This window comes from Equus przewalskii, chromosome 1 (assembly GCF_037783145.1).
Source record: "Equus przewalskii isolate Varuska chromosome 1, EquPr2, whole genome shotgun sequence".
NCBI classification, from domain to species: Eukaryota; Metazoa; Chordata; class Mammalia; order Perissodactyla; family Equidae; genus Equus; species Equus przewalskii.
This window is the reverse complement of record NC_091831.1, coordinates 78,697,219-78,710,411: the sequence shown is the minus strand read 5'-3', so window position 1 is coordinate 78,710,411 and position 13,193 is coordinate 78,697,219. Positions and strand designations below refer to the sequence as shown.

The following is a 13,193-nucleotide window of genomic DNA, read 5'->3' as shown; positions in this document are numbered from 1 at the left end:
TCAGGCCAGTGTAGCAGATACTGTTTTGCTCCATCCCTATCTCCTTGGTCACCTCAGTCCTTGCACAGTGGGTCCGTGAGCATAGCAGTCACAGTGGCAGGAATGGAGGCTATACAGGGGCTCAATATCATGGGCTCCAACTTACTAGGTCTGATCTAGAGGCTTTCAATGCTGAAAAATCTGAGAGAACTGCAGTGGACCCTAGGTGTGTGTTTTGTCAGTCTCACCCTATCGAGGGCGATGCTATCAGATAGGAATGCCTGGGTGCATTCGCCTGGGCCCATACATCTTGTGATGAGCCCCCTACAGACATTCTCTGACCAGAGCCAATGTTGTGACTGGACTGGCCCTTGTGTTCCCTGTTATGATTGCAAGATGCGCCTCAGCAACCACACCAGGGAAATTTGAAAAAGCAAGGTTTATTACTCATAGGTCGTAGAGGATACAGGCATGCCTGGGGCCACACAGCAAGGTTGTCTGTAGAGAGAGAGAGAGCGAGCATGGACCTGGGCTTCTGCCTTTATTGGGGTCAAGGGTGGGGGCCTAGAGTTTCACGGGTTCACTCTATATCGGTGAATTTAAAACATCAAAGCAGGAACTGAAGCGTGGGAAGGGAGAAGTGGGATCACTCAAGTGGTTGGTTATCTAGGTCACCCAGGGGTCTCTAAAAGGGGAACTTCATGAATGGGGCAGCCTGGCTCTTGGTCTACTTGTGTAGCCATTTACCGCACTGCTTACTTCAGTGGGATAGAAGCGCACGGCTACTTAAAATACTATTTTATGAACATGAATCTGATTCTGGAAAACAGGAAGGATTCAAAGAGAGAGAAACTGGAAGCAGGAAACATACTTAGCTGCACCCTTGCTGGGCATCACCTCCACCTCTCTGGCCACCCCTATTAAGTGTCTCTGAATGAGAGCAGATGTACAGATGCCACCTGCTGCGGTCATTATGAATTATACTTGTTTATTCGTATTCTGCTGAAGGTAGTTAATCTGTAGGAAGAAATAAAAACACCATTAGGATCACCTTCAAAATTCTTTATTAGCAACATGCTTTATGCCAGATGTTTAAAGTTTCAGTTACTCGTTCACATTTTATGAGTAAGTAGAGATTTAAGTAGGGAGTTATACTAATATGTTCAAAGTAATTTTTTTCTCTGCAGGTGGTTGCTTCAGCAAGAGGCAAGCTGTTTTTTGTTTGTGAGGGAGTATGTATGTGTGTGTATGTATATGCATCATATATTTTTATGTATAAAGTATATTTTATATAATGTATAAATATATTCAATATTTTATATACTTTATAAAATATTATCTACATAAATATGCATGATATCCAATAATTTGTGTATGTATACATATAATATATACAGTGATAAATCTTTCTATTTAATGACAAGGTTATTAGCACAGAAATATCCCTATTGACAGTCAGATTTCTAACAAACACTCATCTACTTGGAGAAAAGTTCTGGTCTAGAAGGAAAAAGTTTCTGCATGCCTGAAACGGTTTACAAAAAGCCACTTTGCCAAGCCACATTCTCTTTCCTTCAGCCCTGAGTCTCAATGTCAATTATCTCCAGTATGTACTTTTATAATATGCTTACCTATGTGGTTTCCCATTCCACAGAAAATTAGAAGTAGATAGTTCAAAGAGAACAAAGCATAGTGTTAGAAGTCGTAAACTAAAAGCAGAAAAACTGCTTGATGTTAGCAAAGCAACCTCGGAACCAAAGAACCAGGGCCACTGTGTCACCACCCAGAAAGTGGAATATATTGTGATGAGGATCCTGTATAAATATGTGGTTCATTATGTTGAGTATCGTCCATTTAAGAAACCAGAGAAAAGAATATATGTTTGAATGCTATTTACATCAAAATGGTTAAATTGGTAAACCTTTTATTTTTGAAGAGACAAAGTTTGATGAATTATAAAATTTGTTGGTATGAAATAACTTATTTCCTAAAACTGAAGTATAAAAGAGATTAGTACATATAATGTTTGTATCTGCAATGGTGAGTGGAGTGGATGAAGAATGTGGGTTGAGCACACATGTTTACCACCCACACCTCCCCACCTCTCCCCACATCCTTTTAAGTGACAGGGAAAAGAAATCCTTAAAGACTACATTCATGACAGCATGGGGAGAATAAGGGGTGACATTGAGGGGTCCCGAAATTGTGAGGAATTCCTGGAAGATGGAAAGCAGATGGGATTAACTTGACAAGAAGTGAGGGAACCACAGCCCAATATATGCACAGAAAAAACCTACCACGAAGATAAGAGCAGATGTAGAGAAACCCCAAGCTCAGCATCAACAATTAGAGAGCAGAAGGGGCCTTCAACAACTGTGAGGATAATTAAAGAACTACATGAGAAACAGTGGAGTCAGTTACCAGCAACTCCATCATCAGAGGAGCAAACACCCCAGCCACCTACAGGTATTAATTAATCTGGGTGTCCCTCCTGAGGAATAAATGGGCAAGCAAGGACACCACACATTTGGGGAAAACCATTAAAATAAAAAAGAAGGAAGAGACAGAACATTGACCCCAGAGAAAATTCATGACAGAGAAATAAACTTCTAGGCTTTATAATTAACATCAGAGAGATTAGAGATGATGTCGCACCATAACATGCTGCTATGAAAAAGAAGCAAAAAACAAGGACGAGTTCCTAGGTTTCTTAAATTACAAAAACAAAACATTTCATGGAAGGAATCAATAGAAGAACGGACACGACAATGCACAAATTAGTGATCTAAAACAGAAGTTGGCAAACTTTTTCTGTGAAGGTCAGATGAAGAAAAGAGTTAAAAGACCCAAAAGCTCATTTCAAGAGTTTCAACATATCCAATAAGAATGTCAGAAATAGAGAAAATTGAATGGTGGAAAATAGAAAGAAAAATAAATGGAAATTTATCATAGCTGAAGAAAGACGCAAGCTTTTACACAGGAAGGGCCTTCAGTCCCATGTAGGAGAAACGTAAATTGACGAGATGTAGCTTGATGTGTCTTCATGAAGTCTCAGAGCTATAGAATAAATAGAGATGTCTAAAAGCTCCCAGGGGAAAAATAGATTACCCACACAGAATTAGAATTGTGTTGTCATTGAAATTCTCATCAGCAGAACTGAATGTGAAAAGAAATCCTGAGATGTTCTGAGGAGAAATTATTTTAAACCAAGAATTCTACACCCAGTCAGAGATCATTCAAACGGGAGGGCAATGATGTGAAAGTATTCGTAGACATGTGGGGACTCAGAAACACTCTCTTGAGTTAAGAATTGTTCAAGGATGATTTACAGTAAAATGAAAATTTGACTCAGGAAAGAATCCACATAAAATATAGGCTAAATAGTAGAATGCGAAGAACCCAGTAAAACTTACAGGTAAGTTGAAATATAGGGTAATAAATCTAAAACTGAATTCTTAAATGATTATAGAATAGAAAGTAATGAGAGAGAAGGGGGAAATAATAATTGCTAAGATTTTGCCCATTTGATAAGGAAAGATACAGAAATTAATTAATTTTAGAAGTTTATAGATTAAAACATGCTTAAATATGCATGCTAAAAATGTAAGAATAATCACTTAAGCAATAGAAAATAGATGGAATAACTTTTGAACCTACTAGAGAAAAAAAAATGAGACAAAAAAGTTGATCCATCATGGGAGTGATGTCGATCCAAATAAGGTTTGATGCCTGAGGTCTGCTGACAGTGATTCCCAAAAACATATCCACATCCTAATTCGCGGAACAGGTAAATGTTACCTTATTTGGAAAAAGGGTCTGTACAGATGTGATTAAGGATCTTAAGACAGGGAGATCATTGAAAGTATCCTCATAAGAGAGTGGCAGATTAGACAGAAAAGGGAAAGAAAATACGAAATCATGGTACATAAACTAATATAAAATAAGATGGATGTTAGAAACAACAATAAATGTAAATGGTTAAATGCCAAACATTTTCAAATTGTATGTATGTAAAAGCATTGAAAATGTCTGAAAACACACTGGGCTATTTTGTAGTAACTACCTTTGGAGGTCAGAGGGCACAGGAATGAACGGTTGGGGATAGAAGTTGACACCGGCTTTTGCAATGTTTAACTTTACATGTGGAGAAGATAGTTGTGGTTTTTATAATTTTTTCATGTCAGGTTAAAAAATTGCATACATTTGGCCCAAATTTAAATATTGAGGAATGTTAGCATATATACATTGTGACAGGTGTATAAACAGCTCATCTGTCTCCCTCCCTCCACCTCCCATCTGCATTAGAATGAGACTTCCTTAGTCTATACAAATGTAGAGTCCTTTCTGCGTCATTTCTAGTTAATTACCATTTTGATCCATAATTTGAAGTGAGTATAGTAACTGTTTGACTCACGTTGTAAACATAATTTTTTAAATTAAATTTCTTTCTTATTACAAAACACTCACATTATTTGCAGGATTATTAAAATAAAAATATTTTTAGAAAGGAAAAAAGCTGTCTATAATTTCTTCATCAACAAGTAATCACAGTAGGGAATTCTTAAATTGGCATTAAAAAAAAATAGTTATGGTACTTCCGGAAGAAATATCCACACTAGCACCTAAATCTGCATCTCTCCATCCTGGACCACTTCCAGGTGACATGGGAGTGATGTCGATCCAAATAAGGTTTGATGCCTGAGGTCTACTGACAGTGATTCCCAAAGACATATCCACATCCTAATTCCCGGAACAGGTAAATGTTATCTTATTTGGAAAAAGGGTCCGTGCAGATGTGATTAAGAAAGGGAGATCATTGAAAGTATCCTCATAAGAGAGTGGCAGATTAGACAGAAAGAGTATCCTTATAAGAGAGGGAGATGAGACACACAGAAGAGAAGGGGATGTGAAGATGAAGCCAGAGGTGGGAGTGATGATGAATGCCGAGGAAGCTGAGGAATGCAGCAACCACCAGAAGCTGGAAGAGGTAGAGATTCTCCTCCAGAGCCACTGGAGAGAGTATGGCCCTGGTGACACCTTGATCTCAGACTTCTGGCTTCCAGAACTATTAGAGAATAAATTTCTCTTGTTTTAAGCCACCAAATTTGTAGAATTTGTCACAGCAGCCACAGGAAACTAATACAATATCTGTTTACCTCTACCATAGATAAATACACAGTATATAAGCCATGTAACTTCTCATATTTGTGGTCGTGGCAGTGGTCTCAGATTTCTGATTATAGCCAAGTGAAATTTCAAACAATAACCTGGAAACCATCATCGAATTGTCCAATTTCTATTCCCAAAATAAGATGACAGCAAAAAAACAAAATACAAAAAGCTGTCATCCATTATAATTACAGTTCATAATAAGAGAATACTTTAACATGAAAGATATTCATAAAGGACAGTTCTTTTACTTGAATACATTTAAATTTATTAAAAGCTCACAATATTATCTTCGTTCTCATTTTGCAATGGTGCTGATGCAAACTTCATTACAGGTGGGTTCTTGCCTGTAGACAGAATTTGGGACCCTCTGGGTATATTAGCTTAAATCACAATTTACATATTTACTTATTTGCTTTTGACCCAGCCTGTTCACCATCAGCCAGCTCCTGAAGGAATTTTGCAGAAATTAAAGAACTCTTCTCTTTCCATTTCCCTCTGTGAATCAGATTTAGATGATACATGCTGTAATCAAGGAGTGTCATTATGTGTTGGTTAGCAAGAAAATCAATTATCAAAAAGAATAACTTTCTATTTTTTGAATATGAAAAAAATTCTCTTTCCATTAATTTTTTTCTTGGTGAGGAACATTGCCTTGAGCTAACATCTGTTGCCAGTCTTCCTATTTTTGCTTCAGGAAGCTTGTTGCTGAGCTAATATCTGTGACAGTCTTCCTCTATTTTGTATGTGGGACACCACCACAGCATAGCCCAATGAGTGGTGTGTAGGTCTGCACCTGGGATCCAAACCTGTGAACCCTGGGCCACCGAAGTGGAGTGACTGAATTTAACCACTACATCATTGAGCTGGCCTCATCATTAATATTTTTAGTGTATAACATTCACAAGTTTTAAAGATTTATTAATGAAAAGAGAAAAAACATATACAAAGCATCAAGAATTAAAAATGAGATAACGAAAAGTTTAAGAAGAAATAAGATAATATATTATGATGAGGATAAAATTTTGGTGGAGATAATCCCATAGGAGTTTCTTTGTGGCAATTTCCTTCTTGCGTCATCACCCTCTATCTGCCAATCCAGTGGCATTCATTGATACAGGCAGAGGTGAATATAGCTGAGAACAAACAAATCATTTAAATATCTGAATGGATGCCATTCATAACAACAACCCATAAAATACCTTTAAAAATCTTAAGAAATGTGTAGGATCTATGTGAAGAAAACTACAACACTTGACTAAAGTACATAATGGAGAAACCAATTAGGCTGATTCCCTCCTGGTGACATCCATCTCAGAATCCAACAGCTCTTCTATCTCCAGGCTCCCTAGTCTGAAACTTAACTCCGTGTCTTGCTGGAAGAGATGGGATTAAAAATTTTAACCTTAAACAAAGAGACAGCTAGTTTTTTCTCCAGCAAAAATGGGTTTATTTGGGATGGGTAAAGAATGGGAATCCACGGTCTGCAACTATGGCAAACCATGTGCCAGTCCCCAGCAGCAAAGGGAGGAGAAACTCTTTTACAGAAGGGAAGAGGAAGTCGGGAGGTTATTGTGAACAAAGAGTCCATTGGAGGATCCTGGGTGTTCCATGGGTAGTGGCTTCTCATTGGCTGAGTTGTGACAGTTTCTCATTGGCTGAGCTTCTTGCTGGTCAAGAGGAAGTCTTTCTTCTCCCTGTTGGGCTCTGCTATCAACATAGGGTGTGAGAGCTCCTCCTTTTGGCCTCCCAGCTCCATTTTAATGAGATTTCTGTTTATCAGCTTCCACATTTTCCTCTTTGATCAAGATCTTTCTCTGAAAGCATTGCTGATCAAGAGTCAGGTTTTTCCAGTTCCTTACTCATCATGAAGTTCGAGAGGAGATCCCCAGGTAGGGATAATCCTGTCCAAAATGATTTTCGCCAGAGAGGCAGCAGGCTGTCTGCAAGGGAAGGCTTCAGTCCAGTGAGAAAACATACAAACCATGACTGAACATATTTCTATCCGTGAGATGTGGGACGTTGTATGAAATCCATTTGCCAAACGTCGAATGGTCCATTAGGCAGTTTAAAATGTCGGGGAGCAGTATGAACAGGCTTCCTTGGGTTGTATTTTGGACCAGTGGGACAAGTGAGGTAGGCGCTTTTTGTGACCTTCTTGATATTTCCCCACCAATATTGATTCATGAATGCTATCATTGTGTCAGTAGACCAATGGTTTAATGCATGTACAGTGGTTACAAAGAGGAATCTTAGAGTCTCTGGTAGTGATGCGGGGATGGTGAGCTGAAGAGTCGAAAGAAAGATTTCTTGGACTCTCAAGGTCTGGCAGTAGTGCTCTTTTATTTAGAGAATAGTGTGGAATAGCATAGGGACAGGACCCATGGGCAGTAAAGAGCTGCTGGCATGGGGACAGGACACATGGGCAGTGAAGAGCTCCTGCTGCTGCCCTGAGTTGAGGGTTAGGGCTAATTTTATAAGGCATGGGTACGTGACTTATTTTTACTGGAAAAAGAAAAGATGATGTAAAAAGTCATTAAATGATTTCAGTGCAGATGGGGTCTGGTTATTGTGCGGTCATATAACTTTAGATATGAATCTGGTCATATAGATCGGCATGTAGGTGAGGATGCCCTGGGCTTCTCTCCTTGGGGCAGCCCTAATTCATACTATAAAAATCCACCAGTCATATAGTTCGGCATGTAGGCCAGGTCACCTTGGGCTTCTCTACCTGGGGCAGCCTTAATCCACATCAGTAGGACTAGGTTGATAATTGGTCCAAACCAGAGCTTTCTCTTTTTATCAAACCAACAATTGTTGAATTTCCGATCTTGTTTTTCCTTTTCTGAGGCCAATTTTTGGGCTTCTCTAGCCAGCTTTTCTAAGTTATCATTTGGGGAAAGATCCCTTTGGACCATGACAGAGGCTTGGCTGTTGTTGACTTTAAGGGCTGCATTCCTTGCAGAAAAATCAGCAAGGTGATTTCTTCTAGCTTCCCAAGAGTCAAGTTTAGAATGACCCAGGATCTTAATAATAGCTAAAGCAGCAGGTAAAAGTATAGCATCTAATATTTTCTGAACATAGGGGCCATTTTTAATTTTATTTCCACTGGAAGTAGGGAAGCCATGTTGCTTCTACAACATTCCAAAATCATGAGCTACTCTAAAAGCGTATCTACCATCAAGATAAACGTTGGCAGTTCTATCCTTGGCTAAAGTACAAGCCTGTGGAACAGCACGTAATTCAGCCTGTTGAGCTGAAGTAGCCATAGGTAAAGGTGCTGTCTCGATGAAAGAAGTTGCAACAGCATACCCAGCACAGTATTTTCCATTGTCACCTTTTAAGTGAGAACCATCAGTGAACCCTGAGAAGTTGGTGTTACTTAAAGGAGTTTCCTGAAGATCATGAGGAGGAGTCAGGAGGTGACCCGTCAGCATTAAGCAGTTGTGAGGGCCTTTTTTGTCAAGGCAGGGGAGAAGAGTAGCAGGGTTGAGGTTATTACAGTGCAAAAGAGTTATGTGAGGAGCAGTTAACAAAAGAATTTTATAGGAGGTGAGCTGGATGACTGAAAAATATCGAGTGTGTTGAGAATTCAGGAGGGCTTCTACTGCATGAGATACAAAAACAGTTAAAGGAGATCTCACAATGATTTTTCTTGGTGGCCTTAACCAAATAGGCAGTGGCAGTAAAGGTTCTAAGGCAAGAGGGATGTCCCTGTGCCACAGGGTCTAGTTGCTGGCTATAATACCCTATGGGTCAATGGTGATCCCCGTGTTTTGGGGTGAGGATCCCAAGGGCATTCTCTTCTTTTTTATATACAAGAAAACCCAAAAAACAATAAAAGAGAGAACGAGAATCTGATCACTGGGATTTCCAAAGCAAGTGGGTTCAAACTCTCATCAAACTCTCCTTGAAGGCTTTAAAGACTGTGTTGTCCTTATGTATGTATGTCTTCCCATAAAATTGGGTCAGGGTTGTTGTTCTTTAATAAAACATACAGAGGTTTGGCTATAAGAGAGAAATTTGGAATTCAATTTTGGCAGTAACCAACGAGCCCAAGAAAACCTTGCAGTGGATGCTGAGCTTTGGGTGTGGGGATACTTAGGGCCCCATGTGATCTATCTTGATCTAAGTGTAGCCCTGGTTCTGATATCAGATGCCCTAAATGTTGAACCTGGGTTTGAGTAAACTGCAATTTCTCCTTGGCAACTTTATGTCCCATAGCCTTAGCAAGTGGATGCTGTCTTCCTGGGAGGAGGCTTGGGAAGGAGAGCAAAGAAGCAAGTCATCCACATATTGCAACAAAGCAGAACCTCTAGGGACCTTATATCATCCAGGTCAGCCTTGAGGATTTGTGGGAAGAAGGACTCTGAATAAAACTCTGAAGCGTGCTGTCCAGGTGAATTGTTTTTCTTCCAAAGTGTACGCACAAAGGTGTTGGCTAGCTTCATCAAGTGGAATGCTAAAGAATGCACTGCATAAATCGATTAGGGTAAAGAATTTGCTTCTAGTGGGAATGGATGTTAGTAGTGTACGAGGGTTAGGAACAACAGGTGTGGAGGGATAACAATATTGTCTATTGCTCAGAGGTCCTGGACAGACAACCACCCTGGGCCCTTGGGCTTTCCCACAGGTAAAACAGGAGCATTACAGGGACCAGGACAAGGGATAATGAGGCCTTGAGCCTTGCAATCCTCTATTATGGGCTTTATACCCTGAGGGGCTTCTTTACTTAGAGGGTATTGATTGATTCTGGGGAAAGGTTTTGAGGGATCTATTTGAATTTTGATGGGAGGTGTGCTGTGAATTTTACCAAAATCAGTTGGAGATTTTGACCACAAGGAGGGTGCTAGCTGATTGAACAGGGACAAATGATTTGTGTTTCCAGAAACAGCTCTAGTACTGTTAGAGACAGAGGAAATACGAGGTGTCAAATGGTCATTTAGCTCACCTGGTTGGCCGTTTTGATGGCTACTGTCAAATTCTAGAGGTTTTTCCCCCTTTTGGGAGAAAGAAACTCCAACATGATAGTTTTCCAAGAAGTCTCAGCCTAACAGATGGATGGGGGCAGAAGTGCTAAGGAGAGAAGGCTGCGTGTCTCTTAAAGGGCCCAAAGAAAAGGTAACAGGTTCAGAGACAGGAACCTTTTGAGGTTGATTAGAGAGCCCCACTGTTTGAGCTGTGGGCTCAAGGCAGGGGCTGCTTTTTAGCAGTTAAGTTGACCGCCAAGAGTATGGCTTCGGTGCCCATTAGGACAGAAAGCGATTCGTCTCTGATCTGGAGAAACGTCTCTCTGAGCCGATTAACAGGCAGGATTGGGAGGAGCCCCTACAGTGTCTTGAAGCCCTATCACTGAGAATTTGAAGGCCACCAGAAAGGCTAGTTAGAGGGCCGAAGGCGCTTGAAGTGCTTAAACCTGTAACAATCTCTTTCCCAACATCCTGGCTCTTTAGAAGAAACTAGGAGGTTTTGGTTTCGTTTATGGGCCTTCATTTGTTGGTGCTGGAGACTAAGAATTTTAGTGGTCTTTCTTTTAGGTGACTTGTCTAGAGGGTGAGAGAGTTGGTTTGCCAAATTAACTCAATCTGGTCCTTCTTACTAGAAGGGAGAGGTCCTGGTTCAGTCCATTAATAAACAGAGTTAAAAACTACTCAGCAGAACCAACATTTGGAGGAAGATCAGAATTTTCTTTAAACACAATCTGAAGTAGATTGTAATAGCCATAAGTAGGTTCGTCAGGAGTTTTTGCACAAACCTGAGTTTTGTTCCAATCAACAGGCTTTGGGAAAGCCCTGGCAATGGCCTGATGAAGTCGTCTAGGGATTGCCCAGCAGGTCAGTGGGTGGTTTCCTGGTTGTAATTCTAGAGGCCTTTCAGGATTTTCCCAATTAGCAGTTTTCATCCAACGCTAAGCCTCGCCTTCACCAACAAGGATATGAACGAGCTGTAAGTCCGAGAAACCAGGGTGAAAAGATTGAATGACTACATTGAATTCCTCAGCAAATCTGTGAGGATCTTCAGTTGCTTTGGGAAAATCTTTGGCTATGGCTGAAGTCCAGCTTTAGTCCAGGGAGTAGAAGAAATGAAAGGTTTAGCCTTTGGATCCTCAGAAGGCTTAATTTTAAGTGGACAGGTTCTGACAGGTTCAGAGGAAGAGGGAGAGGGGAGAGGTTCAGGGAAGAGGGGAAGTTCAGTGAGTTACCCTGGGGGAGCTGAGGGACAGAGGAGGTGTAGATGGGCTAGACGGGAAGGAGGAAGATGGTGCTGGATGTTCGGCCTGAGCGCCAGGAGCCAGGGGAGGAGCAACATGAGCCTTCAGACGCCATTTTGTCTTCCTCTAATCGTTTGTTTGCGTCAGTTAATCTTAAAATTTTATTTTGCAAAGAGGTGATTTTAGACAACTGATAATGTTTGGAAGCCTCAGAATACCAATCAAAATAGGCGTTCCACTCACTTTCAAAAATTACAGAGCTAGGGCCATCCAATTCAGTGCTAATGAAAGTAAGTTTGGGGAGTTCAAATGTGAACCATAATGGCCATTGGTATTCTAAATTATTTTTGGTTAAATCAGTCCATTTCGTTAGAAATGCGCCTGAGGAAGCAGTGCAGCTTCTAAACATAAAATTGGCCGGTGTCCCTGTGAGGTGGGCACCGTCAAAATATTTAGATAACTAGGATTCCATTTTTTAGAGGTTTTTCTCTAGAGCAAAGGAATGATTCTGAAACAGTCTAAGCAGCTCAGACAGCTTGAACAGTGCAGACAGCCTTCAGGCTTAATACCAGCCACTTCCAATAGGGACAATTTGATTTCAGTATGGTGGACTGAAAGTTTAATCAATGCAGCCCCAATAGAACAGTGCGGTTCCAAAAGGAATTGAACCAAAGTTTGATCAATACACTTCCAATAGAACAGCCTGTTCCTAAGAGTGTCAGACCAAAGGCTGACCCCGCGGAGTTCCAGTGAGACTGTCCAAAAGTCAGACCACAGGCTAGTGCAGTTTTAGTAGGAGCAGTCAGTTCCAAAAGGAATCAGACTGAAGACTAGCTCAGTGCCAAGCAACAGCCTGATTGGAAGAGTCAGGCTGAAGTGCCCCCCTAGAACTCGCAGACAAATAAGGCTTTAAGCACAAAAGGAGGAAGCTTTAAAATAGATACTGACTGGGGTTGACCCAGTGGCCAAGTGGTTAAGTTTGTGCGCTCTGCTTCGGCAGCCCAGGGTTTTGCTGGTTCAGATCCTGGGCACAGACCTAGCACGGCTCATCAAGCCATGCTGAGGCAGCGTCCCACACAGCACAACCAGAAGGACCTACAACCAGAATATACAACTATGTACTGGGGGGCTTTGGGGAACCGCAAAGAAAAACCCAGATACTGAATAAAGCCTGCAGAGCATCAAAATGCAAAGAGGGCGGAAGCTGCCATCCAGGGAAAAGACCTACCCTCACACCCCAGGGTCAGCAAGAAAAGCAGCGAGCTTGATGGGCTCTGTTGTGGATAGTGCATCTGTTTGCTCACCAGCCTCAGAGTAATCCGGGATCTTCTCTGGCTTCCCATATGGGCCACCAAAATGTTGACCTTAAAAGAACAGTTGGCTATGTCTCCAGCAAAAGTAGGTTTATTTGAGTTCAGCAAAGAACTGCAATCCAAGATCTGCAACTATGGCAAGCCAAGTGCAAATCCCCAGCAGCAAAGGGAGGAGAAACTCTTTCACAGAGGGGAAGAGGAAGCTGAGAGGTTGTTTTACACAAAGAATCTTGCAGGAGACTGGGAGTTTCAATTGTAGTGACTTCTCATTGGCTGAGTTGTGCCAGTGTCTCATTGGCTGAGCTTCTTGCCAGTCAAGAAAAGGAGGTCTTTCTTCTTCCTGTTGGGCTCTGCTATGGAAGTAGGTGTGGGAACGCCCCCTTTTGGCCTCCTGACTCCAATTTAATGAGGTTTCTGTTTATTCATTTGCACAAAAAGCTAAATTGTTAACTCCCTGAATAAGTTCAGGCTAGAAGTCTACTCTCACATGTGCTTCTGAGAATTATCCCAAAGCCAGTGGG

General features: G+C 41.1%; 1 long non-coding RNA gene across 2 annotated transcripts; it reads right to left on the bottom strand.

Moving 5' to 3' along the window:
• Positions 1-403: 403 nt before the first annotated feature.
• LOC139082583 (uncharacterized) lies at positions 404-12,894 on the bottom strand. 2 transcript variants are annotated; one of them, XR_011538741.1, is made up of 4 exons: positions 12,664-12,894; positions 10,904-11,092; positions 851-996; positions 404-477 (listed from the first exon to the last, which is right to left on the bottom strand). It is a non-coding gene; the product is annotated as an uncharacterized lncRNA (long non-coding RNA). The 2 variants fall into 2 exon arrangements; XR_011538740.1 differs by having other exon boundaries at positions 10,904-12,894.
• Positions 12,895-13,193: the final 299 nt, after the last annotated feature.